The sequence below is a fragment of the Pinus tabuliformis genome, chromosome 3_2 (genome assembly GCF_031772625.1).
Source record: "Pinus tabuliformis cultivar Carrire ecotype Pingquan chromosome 3_2, CPIR1, whole genome shotgun sequence".
Taxonomy (NCBI): domain Eukaryota; kingdom Viridiplantae; phylum Streptophyta; class Pinopsida; order Pinales; family Pinaceae; genus Pinus; species Pinus tabuliformis.
In genome coordinates, this window is record NC_142302.1 from 1092256004 (window position 1) to 1092266999 (window position 10996).

The 10996-nt window shown below is 36.8% G+C and overlaps 1 protein-coding gene across 1 annotated transcript in view; it reads right to left on the minus strand.

The window, feature by feature from the left end:
• The window catches only part of LOC149184478 (SNARE-like superfamily protein), a 240074-nt gene that overhangs the window by 201111 nt on the left and 27967 nt on the right, over positions 1–10996 (minus strand). The window lies entirely within an intron of this gene.

Genomic DNA, 10996 nt, shown 5'->3' on the forward strand with positions numbered 1-10996 from the left:
TGTTACAATACTTTTGTTGAAGGTGCAGATTTCTGAGCAGCGAAGTCGCAACTCTAAGACACCTTGCGTGGAGGAAAGGAGGATGATTTAGGGTAATTTATCCCTTGAATGGAGTACAAGTTTCTTGCAGGTCCTAGCCGAATTAAAGGTAAGGTTTTTGGAGTATTTTTTGTGCATATTTGTGTGTGGGATCTCTGTTATAGGTGGCCATAGACTGTTGTAGAAAACAAGAGTTATTGGAGAAGGGTTGGGGGCCATGAGGCCTTGTGGAGGAGGCTCTCAAGAGGCCACATTTATCTCTAGCAACAACGTAGGTATACAAAGGGTGGTGACGCTCCAAACAACAGTTTTCTTGTGCCTAGAGGCAACCCTAGTTTCTAGAGCAATTGTCTTGTACAGTAAGCCTTGTGAAGGTGCCAAAGGTGTTTTTAGAAGCCAAGATAGTGACAAAAAAGAGGGAGGAGTTTGGACAAGGGAAGTGTAGTTTTGAAGTAGTGGTTTAGGAATGTTGCGTTCCTAACTAGTCTTGTTTATGCACATAAATCAAGGTCAAGAAGGCAACAACAGGGAGTTGCAAATGTCATCTTGATTGGTTGAATGGTAGAGGATGTAGTGTCTTAGGAGAGGACAATTTGATGGAGTATGTTAGTAGCCAAGAGGAGAGTTTCTTAGGAGTGAGGATGCCCTCACCAGGAGAAAATGCTACAACAACATTGGTCACCCGTGGTCTGTTGGAGGGCAGCGTGAGAGTGGACCAAGTGTGAACGTGGATTGGGCATTTATGGTTTCTTGGAGGACAGCGTGATAGTGCCCAAGTTGGAGCCCGATGTGCACCATCTTCATGTACTTATATGGTTGCTAGAGTGGTAGTGGTTGAGCTCAAGGTTTGATCAGCCATAAGAGCAGTTGAGAAGCCCTAGACTTGTGTGTGGAGAAGGACTTCTACAACAGATGATGGACAGTCCTCCTAGCTCGTGTTCATTGTGGGAGATGGACATCTTATAGTGATAGGTGGCAGCCCTTCGTGCCCTATGTTGGTTTTCATTGAGCATCGCAGGAAGACCATAGTGCGCTGAAGTCCATGAGTAGCTGAGGAGCAGCAGTAGGAAATTGTGAGTCATTCACAAATGGAGTTGTGAATAACTCAACAAGAGTCTCGATGTGTTGTGCCCTTGATGGACTAAGGCGCAACTAGTGAGCAGATTGGATAGGCGATATTCAGTGGTCAGATGGACTTGGATTGTTGATAGAGGCAGTGCTCCAGAACAAGAGCCTAAGGACTGGGAAGGTACAAAGTACAACCAAGGTAGTTGTGAGGAGCTCTACATCAGTGAGATGGTTAGAGTATCTTATTGAGGGTATATTGTTTGTCGATGGATTGACACCAAGCCCCATTTTTGTATTCTTGTACTAGTGTACATTTGAGGGCCATTATACCTCGTACGGGAGCCCTAGACTGTTGTATTATTCAGGTTGATTAATATAACGAATTTGGGTTGTTGTAAATTTCTTGTAAAAAGTTGTCTATATTTTGCGCACTAGTAGATTTACTATTGTTTATATTCCATTTTGGAAAGTAGTTTCGTTGTGATTCTTAGTTTGGTAGCGTTAGAGATTTAAGATTTTATCCCAGACACTAGGGTCGTGGAAAAACAACACCTTGTGTCTAGGAGCACAAATAGTTAGATGAGTTTCTAATAAGTGAGTATCATTTCTCAGAGACCTCAATATAGAATTATGGTCCCAACCTGACCACCTTCCATGACTAGTCCATCGAGAGATATCAGCTATTGAATGTTTTCCTTGAGATGTTAACCAGTTGTAAAGGAGGCAAAGCAGCTATTTTCGATCCAAAGGAGGGAATATAAGGATCCCACTATGCCATACATTGACGAGTGTGTCATCTTCTAATATCCATCTTAAATGCTCTTTATTTAAAAGGAATTTAATGATATGAGATTCCAAATTGCAGATCCCCCACAAACATAAGAAGGGGATTCCAAGCAAATTAATCAATCTGTGGAGATATATTTGAATCTAATGACCTTTCTCCAGCATTCCTCTTTTCAAGATATCAACCACCACACCAATTTTTCTCTAATGTCCATGGTCATGAGGGAGGGATCTTGGAAGACCTAGTACTAAGCTTTCCTTTTTTTTTAACAAATTTCGTTCACAATCAAGTTCATTTCTAGACATACCAAATTAAACATCCCCTCATACCTTATTTCTCCTAGTTTATGTCGACCCTTGGCTAAATCCAAGTCCTGAACTCTCACTTCACTTCCAACCCAACTGATTCCAACCAACTAATTTGGGACAAGCCTCTCCAACTCTGAGACCCATAAGACTTCGATGACCAAAGCATTCTAGCCCCTATGCCCAAAACTCCAAGAATAGTACCGAAATTACACTGGTGAATCATCAAAATATTGAGCCCCAAGGCTCATACTCTATTCTCCTGCAACTCACAAAGTTTGTCTCCCAAAATTCTCAAATCTCCCCACCCACCTCGTGCCTTGGTCTGGTCTAAATTTCCGTGTAAAAAAAAGGTCCTTCCTTCCCATTTTGGATTTTGTTTTATGTGGAAGGTTTCTTCCCTTTGAAAAGACCCCACCCTAATACGACCCAATCCAATTCGTTCTTATCCAAAATCATTTATATAATATTCCTTGAGTCAATTATGCTTTCTTTTAATTAAATATATTAAATGAAGTTTATTGTACTTTGTCAACCAACTTAGGGCGAGGATCTTTATAGAGTTCTTCCCTTTCTCCTTTAACATACATGGGCATGTCTTCTTCAATTATTATTATAATAATAATTTATTATTTAATTAAAATAATATTAATGAAATTAAATTAACCTTTTTTATTGTAGTATTTGATAATTAGGATATTAATTAATGCATTTAATAATTAATTCATTTTCCATACACTTAGACATTTTATATAGTCAAATTGGTATGTATACTAGTGCAATGTGTGCATATGTAGCTAACATACACATGCCTTGTATACATGTTAATAATCATATTCCATTGATAACTCAAGATGGGTCATTACACACACCCCTCTTTAAGAAAATTGTCCTAAAGTTAGGCTTTATATAATATATTAGCAATTATTTGATTATATTCTCAATCATAATGTGATGACATTTAGAATTTGTATTCTGATAATTTGTTGGTTGCAACATTAATAACCATACCCTGCCCAAGCAAAGTTCTGAAGCTATCCTAGAATCATCCTATCCACCCTAATCTCTTCCACCCCCTCCTTATCCATCCTCTATTAGAATATGCCACAACGTTAGCTACACTGACCTAACTATCCGTAAAACCCTAAGGGTGGAAGCATCGACTACATCGAGCTAACTTCCCTAGTAGGCATTTCACAATTGTCATCACACGTTTAAGGGAGAGTGACTTGGACAATCCTCCCATGGCTCCAAGTTTTGGAAGATAAATAGAGGAAAGCACCTCCACCCCTCCTAATAGGACTAGGGTTAACACCCTAACCTGGAATCTCATTAAGCCTCAATTGTTCTTGGAGTTTTGTCATCACGTAGTCAGTTTAGGTAACGATAACATTTGCAACATAAATATTTGTTCACACATCATAACATAAACATCGATAGATTCGTAACCAAAATATATTCAAATAATCCCAACATTCATATTTTGTTGACATTTATGATATTGATTTTTAAGTTCGTATAACATAACTTGGCTACATCTAGCCAATATACCTACAAATTAACTTTCACATCAAATAATCAAGCATGATTACTATAATTATATCCATCTCATCAATAATAATAAATCTATGGCCTTTAACACAATCATGCATACTCATAAGTAAAACATAATATGTAAAAACCTCATTCATAACATAATTCACATTGGTATCCATGTACCAACAATATGTGCACATTTAGTCAAGCATACATGAAAAAACATAATCATTTGAAATTATAGTCTTATGTGTAACTCTTCAATTACAGATAAGCTCAAAATGATAGTCTCATGAATATGGCTAACAAAAGTAAGGATATACAAAATAAACTTTCAAGTGCTTTAAAACAAAAAAAAACCAAAGATAATTTTGACGCATGGTCTCTATGTCTTCCCATGTAGCATATCTAGGACTATACTTATCCCACTGGACCTTAGCTTGGTCCACCAAGCGACCACTGAGTTGTCAGACCTTATGATCTAGTATACGTAATGGTTCAACCATGACAATTCTCTCGTCCAATACCTGTAGTTCCTTCCATTGAAGTTTATGAGATTCATAGCTATGTAGTGTTTTAGTACAAATACATGAAAAACATTATGAATTTTATGCAAGTGGGGTGATAGTGCAAAATGATAGGAAAGACGTCTAATTATTTCCATAATTTTAAATGGCCCAATAAATCTGGGTGACAACGTTGTCCTTATAACAACCCCGGATTAAAAGTTCATGTAATAAAGGCAAAATAAGACCAAAGTCATGGGACACGTATTTCAAGCTAAATGTTGGGAAAAATATCTTAGTGGGTGTTCATTTGGCAAAGGCAATGATGCATTAATTGGAATGTATTTATGAAAATAATGGAAAATTAAGAAGAAAAAAAAAAGGAAAGTGAAAGGTCACATATTGCAATTGAAGAGGAAATTCAAGGAAATTGAAGAAATTATAGGTCTTAATGATAAAAAGGCTTTTGAGGATCAATTCACAAACTTTTATCAATTCTAGCTTGGAGCTCTCTATCTATACTCTCTCTCTCTCTTACTCTTGCAAACTTAGAGTTTCTTGGAACATTCTTGGAGCATGGTGGCATACTTTGGATTTGGAAAAAGAAGGTAAAGGAATAGTGGGAGAGCACAAGGGAACTAGTGGATCAATGACTACAGTTGGATTGCATTGTAGATATTGAGTTGCATGTATGGTTTCTTTAGTAGTCTTTGCATGCATGGCGCATGCATGTGGTTTCTTGGTTATGAGTTGTCATTGGCGTGGAGGATTGCCTGGATTGACAGTGGTTTTCCCTAGCCTTTCCATTTCTTGGATAGTTATGGTGTTTTGGGTTTTCCCTTTTGTTTTCTAGTTGGTGCTCATGTTCCTTATGGTTGTGGATTGAGTTATTAGTTCCTAGAAGCCTTGGTTGGACAAACGCTCTGGAAGTCCTGTAACAACTTGGGTTAAGTTACTAGTCCTGGAAGCATTGGTTGGAAAAATTCTCTAGAGCCCTCGGTGGGTTTAGTTACTAGTCCTGTATCCTTGGTTGGACAAATGCTTTGGAAGCCCAACGACAATTGTGGGTTGAGATGCTAGTCCTGAATCCTTGGTTGGTCAAACACTCTGGAAGCCCAACGGTAAATGTGGGTTGAGTTATTAGTCCTAGAGCAGGGTTGGAACAAACACTCTGAAGCCCTAGACAGCTTGGGTAGAGATCTGATGTCTGACCGTTAAGTGGAATCATTGGATGAGGGTTGAGGTGGTATGTCCGCTAGAAGCTCTGGTTTGATTTTGGTTGATTTGTTTCATGAGATCCCACATTCATGCTTGGAATACGGCACAGGGGTGATTGGTTGAAAGAAAGATTTGGTTCAGCCCAGTCTATGGTTGAGTGTTACGTGAAAGTACTTGACTTAGTTGGAATTTTCATATGTTAATAAGAGACATTTTCTATTGTGATCTATGAGCATATGTATTGATTATGATGGTGACATTATGGACGAGTTTCCATGGTTATATGTTGATTATTGTTGGGTTATATGTTGGTTATTAGTTGGTTATATGATGCATATTGTTCATGTCTCTTGAAATGTTTGATGAATATGCGATTGGTTATCGAATGCATAACCTAATAGCTGTTGTTTCAGATAATATGAGAGGTAATTAGACCTTCTTGATGATTCTCAGATACGTATGAGACCCCTATGTTCAAATGTGTATTTGTGACCTGTAGATTTCATGTTCATCATGTGTTTGACAAAATATCTGTAATGGTTAGGTCAAGTCCTTGATCAAGTTTTGTGTTAGAGGCTTTGTTTTGGTGTCATTTTTTGTCTTGGAAAGTCTCATCAAGTTTTGGGTAGTGGTCTAGAGATGGTAGTAGGCACATAATTGGCTGAAAAAGACTATAGTCTCTCCCTTGCAATCTTATGGGAGCGACTAGAGGCCTACAATCGCATGGATGCAGACTTGTGCATGCGACTGGGAGTTTTGTTAGTGAAAAAGCAATCTGACTCAGGGTTTGGGCACCTGGAGGGGTGGTTTAGCTCTTGTGGGTCTTATAGCCTCTGAGGAAGGTTAGTAAGGTTTTGGTTTGTCGATTCCACTTCCTTAAGGTGATCGAGGAGGTTGAGTCATATCATGGTAACTCTTCGTCACATATTTACCCCGATGGACCAATAAGCTTGAGTAAGTGTGGGAGAAGGGTGTTACAGAATGATATCAAAGCATAGTTCAACCCTTGGACTCGATGGGCAGAATGTGGTTGTCATGCATACATGAAGGTTGTATATGTGCTTGATATGTATGCACGATGATGGTCATTGTTATAGTTGCGTCGTCATGTAAAGGTTGATGTTGTTGTTGGGATGTGTTTGTCATGCATACATGTCAGTTATATACGTGTTCGTTATGCATGTTATTGTCTGTATGTTTGTTATGCATGTATTGTTATGGTTATGGTTATGCATACATAGTAGGTCAGAGACGCATTGTGAGAGTCATTGTTGCAGCGTATGTCATCATGATACTGAATGGGAGATAGTGACCATACAAATATCCAAAGAATGAAAATCACGTTCGATAATAAGCATAACTGACCAGAAAACATTGTACCCACTCAAACATTGTTAGGAATCAGGATGAATATGATGACCAAGAGGATAAACTGAGCATGTTATACATAGACTAAACATAGATACATATTGAAGGAATTTATGTTTTAATAATTTGTGTGATTTTTCGACACCTCAAGTGGTAAGCCCTATTTAAAAAAATGTTTAGTAAGAATCAACATAAAATATATATATATATATATATTAAAAAAATCTAATAGACAAAATACAAAACCATAGATTATTTTCCTGATTGAGCAATCCAATCATCTTGGAAATGTCCATATAATACATGAAGCCTGTCACAGACACTGAACTCACTATGCAAATCAGGTTATTTTTTCAACTATAACTTGCAAGTCCTATCTATGGAAATAGCCTTGTCACAAGCCCTGTTATTGTGCTCTCTACCATGAAAGTTGAAACTTGAAACTACCATAATAATGCAGAAAGAGGAAGATGCATCCTTACCTAATTGCATTATCGTGAACCTTAAATTGTGTCCATATAGTTGGTGATCATATGCTACAATGGCTCTACCTTTATTGACTCTCATATTTTATGAATCAATCAATCGAGCCTCAGAGGCCTTAAATAATGTTAGCCTTAAATAACTGTACTGGTATTCGATGACATTTGAGGTATTAAATGACCAAATCATTATTTATCACATTATGAGTGATGATAGGTATGACAGGCATTGGAAGCACAACTTGCTGAACCAGCATAATATGAAATTCAACCACATGAAGAAAGGCTATGACCATCGAGTGGTATTGACCATATGAGTTTCAGTTGTTTGGGAGGTTTGATGATCGTACTCCATCCCCTCATTGACACATCCAATTGGAAGAATGACTAACCACTTCCTTCACAGTCCAAGAATGATGCATTTGCTATATGCAATGCACATTGTATTGCATGCTAACATCTCTTCTTCATGCACTATATAAAGCTGTGGTGCAGATCATGGGAGACCAACTTGTAACAATATCAAGAAACCATGAATATAATCGAACCGTATGGGTCAATTAGCAGTAAAATCTACCTTGTAAAAGATCAGACCACCAGATTTATTAATGATAAACAGGCTATAAATGCTAGCCATTATTTGCTTTGCTTCAAAAGCCTGCAGAATGAGAACACGAGAATAATTAGTAATTACAAAATAAATTTTCACAATGCTAACACAGAAAGAAAAAGAAGCAATCTATTTTGATTATATCACAGATTCACAAGTAATATATTCCAGTAAATTTTAGAAAACAACAGTAAAGAAATATTTGTATGTTGATAGAGTCCAAGTATAGCTTTAAGAGTATAGAAACAAGGGGCAAGAAGCAGTAGTTGACAAGTTCAATCCCCCAAACGATGTTGCATTCACATAAATCCATAAAGCAACATTGAAAATACTTAAACCAATGCTTCCTAATAGCGGGACATGGATGTGGTCAATATCTCCTGTGAACTTTCTCCATCAAAATTAAGAATAACAATCATGCATGTAATCATCAGGAAACACTCCATGGATTGAAATCGGATTGTCAAATTCTCTGTGCTTATCGTATTTGAGGTTGCCTCTAGGATTTGGAAAATGTTCCATTACTGCTGAACATACAAGCATTGGAATTTAATTTCATGGTTTAATTTGTGCCATGTGGAGAATCCACTTTCTAATAACAAATTGTAAGCCTGGATATATACTGTACATGCAGTGACACCCATCTAAAAGTCAGAAAAATGCAAATTTCTTATTCAATTACCTCCCGAGTAGAGTTCCCAGATTTCCTATAAATCAATCTAAACAGGAGCAGCTTGAATATAATGTAGATAGTTTCCAATCAAAGAGATAGACAAGTGAAAACCTCATCACCATGGACGAATATCAGCAGTGACAGTTTAATAGGGGTAATGAAGAACATCATCAGGAAATAACAGTTTGAACTTTGCCTACAATAGGGAAGGCCCTAGGGGGAAGAAACTGGCAAGAACCAAATACACAGCACATATCACATTAGCATCAGCAAATTGAAGCAATGCAAAAAAAATTGAATGCAGTGCAATTCCTTAAAATACAAGACTAATATGAGGCTAAGCACCCATGGGAATCAGATAGTCTCCTTGACAAATTCAAATAATGACAGCGACAATTTAGTTAATGCGCTTCTTTGGTTCCCTCTTTAACCATTAAGACTCGAGCATGATTGCTGTCCAGAGATTTGACTACTGAAGTCATCTAATCAATTGTAATCAATCTTAGGCATGCATACATGACAAACCTACTTTCAAGCAATGACACTGAGATATCTAAAAGTGGGCGAAGGCATTTAAAGGAGCAATATAGTTCCTTCCAACTCAACTGTTTGTATGGAAACTAAAACAAAATAGAATACTGCAGATATGAAAAGAGGCATTTACAACAGTATCGAAAAATGAAATAGCCTCTACCTTTTGCCTACTCTTCCTCAAAACCTTTTTGATACATCAAAGCAAAACAACCGAATATTTATGTCCCGCAGTCAATGATGGTTGCCCACCCTCCCCTGACAAAAAGAACCTTATAAAATAAAATAATAATCTCATGTTTCCTTCCTGAACATATAGTATTTCCCTCCACATGTCAAGTTTCCCTTCCATGGCTTTCACTGTGTTTTAGAGTACATTCAAGGGGCTTCCACATTTGTTGACATTCTCCAAAGTCTTTTCAATGTGTTCTCTAAACAGTGCAGATCAAAGGTGATCATCCTTGCCCATAAACTTGGTCACAGATTAGTATTGTAGCAGACTATTAAAATAAGTCATATTTAAACTTGATATAGTTTAGTCATTTTTCTATTTTAGGCATTGACAAATCTAACCCGTAATTATTCTCCTCATTCATAAACTTATTATTGTAGGATAATGTATATTTTGGGGATTATATAATGCATCTGAATTTTACTTTATATATTTTTCATGTGGTAGTTCTTTTACATTCATGTACTAGACTGTTATCTCTCTCTCTCTCTCTCTATCTCTCTCTCTCTCTATATATATATATATAACAAGAAGAAGAAGCAGGAGAATGCCACTCCAGAGTCTTGGTCAGGCTATCATCCTAGCCAAGCAAACTGAATTTTGAAACCAGGTCTTGCAGCAGTTAGTGCTCCAATCCTTACCACCAGACCACAACCCAGCCAGCATGTTATACAAGCAATATTATGCTTTATGTAACTAAAAACATCTGAATTTGTCTTCATTTCCATACAGGAAATGCTACAAAAAAAGGTATAGAAATGCCTAGGAAACATCTGGGGAACACTTTCCCAGATTTTTCCTATGCTAACAAATGTTGCCTAGACATTTCCTGGAAGGTTCTGGTACTAACTGTCATTTCCCTTTGTTTTATTATTTTTTCCTTTTTTCAAATTTAGGAATGGATGAGTTCCACGACACAGAACCTGGGAAAAGTTAAAAGGAAATAGTTAATAAAACAAAAAGAAACAACAATCTTAAAAATCTGAATGACAACTCTTCAAAGTTCAAATAATAAAATGTGTACGATTTTAGGAAACCGTTGTGTGATCCATATACTATAAATAAATGACTTATGCTATATAAAATTAACTGATATTATTCTTTCTTCAAAGTTACTAGTTGAATGTGATCTGTTTAGGCATCAAGCAAGCCTGTATAGCACTTCTTAAGTTTTTAGTCAAAAGTGTGATTATTGTGTTTAATTTACTAGCAATAATAATCTATAATAGCATTATAAATGTGTTCATTAGGCGTTTAACTATGTTCATATAATAGAGACAACATTCACAGCTTCCTAAAACATTGTAAGGTGAAAATAACCTGTAACAAATGCGGTGTGAAGGATAATAAAAGACTGACACTTGAATCCATTGTTATGGATAATAGGCTAGAAACATTCTGCATAAGGTCCTGTTTGAAGTATGCACCGATGACAATAATCTCTAATACAACATCCAGCTTCTTACTCACCACTTGCATATCTCTTAATATAGCCTCATTGTTTCCCTGAAGTTGTCTTTGTTGATAAGAAATTTGAGTTTGTTTGCAATCATCACATTAGATTTATATACTATTTGAAGACAAAAGTTAAATTGTAGTAAAATCAGACGAATTTGAGATAATCCATACACAGAACACGGT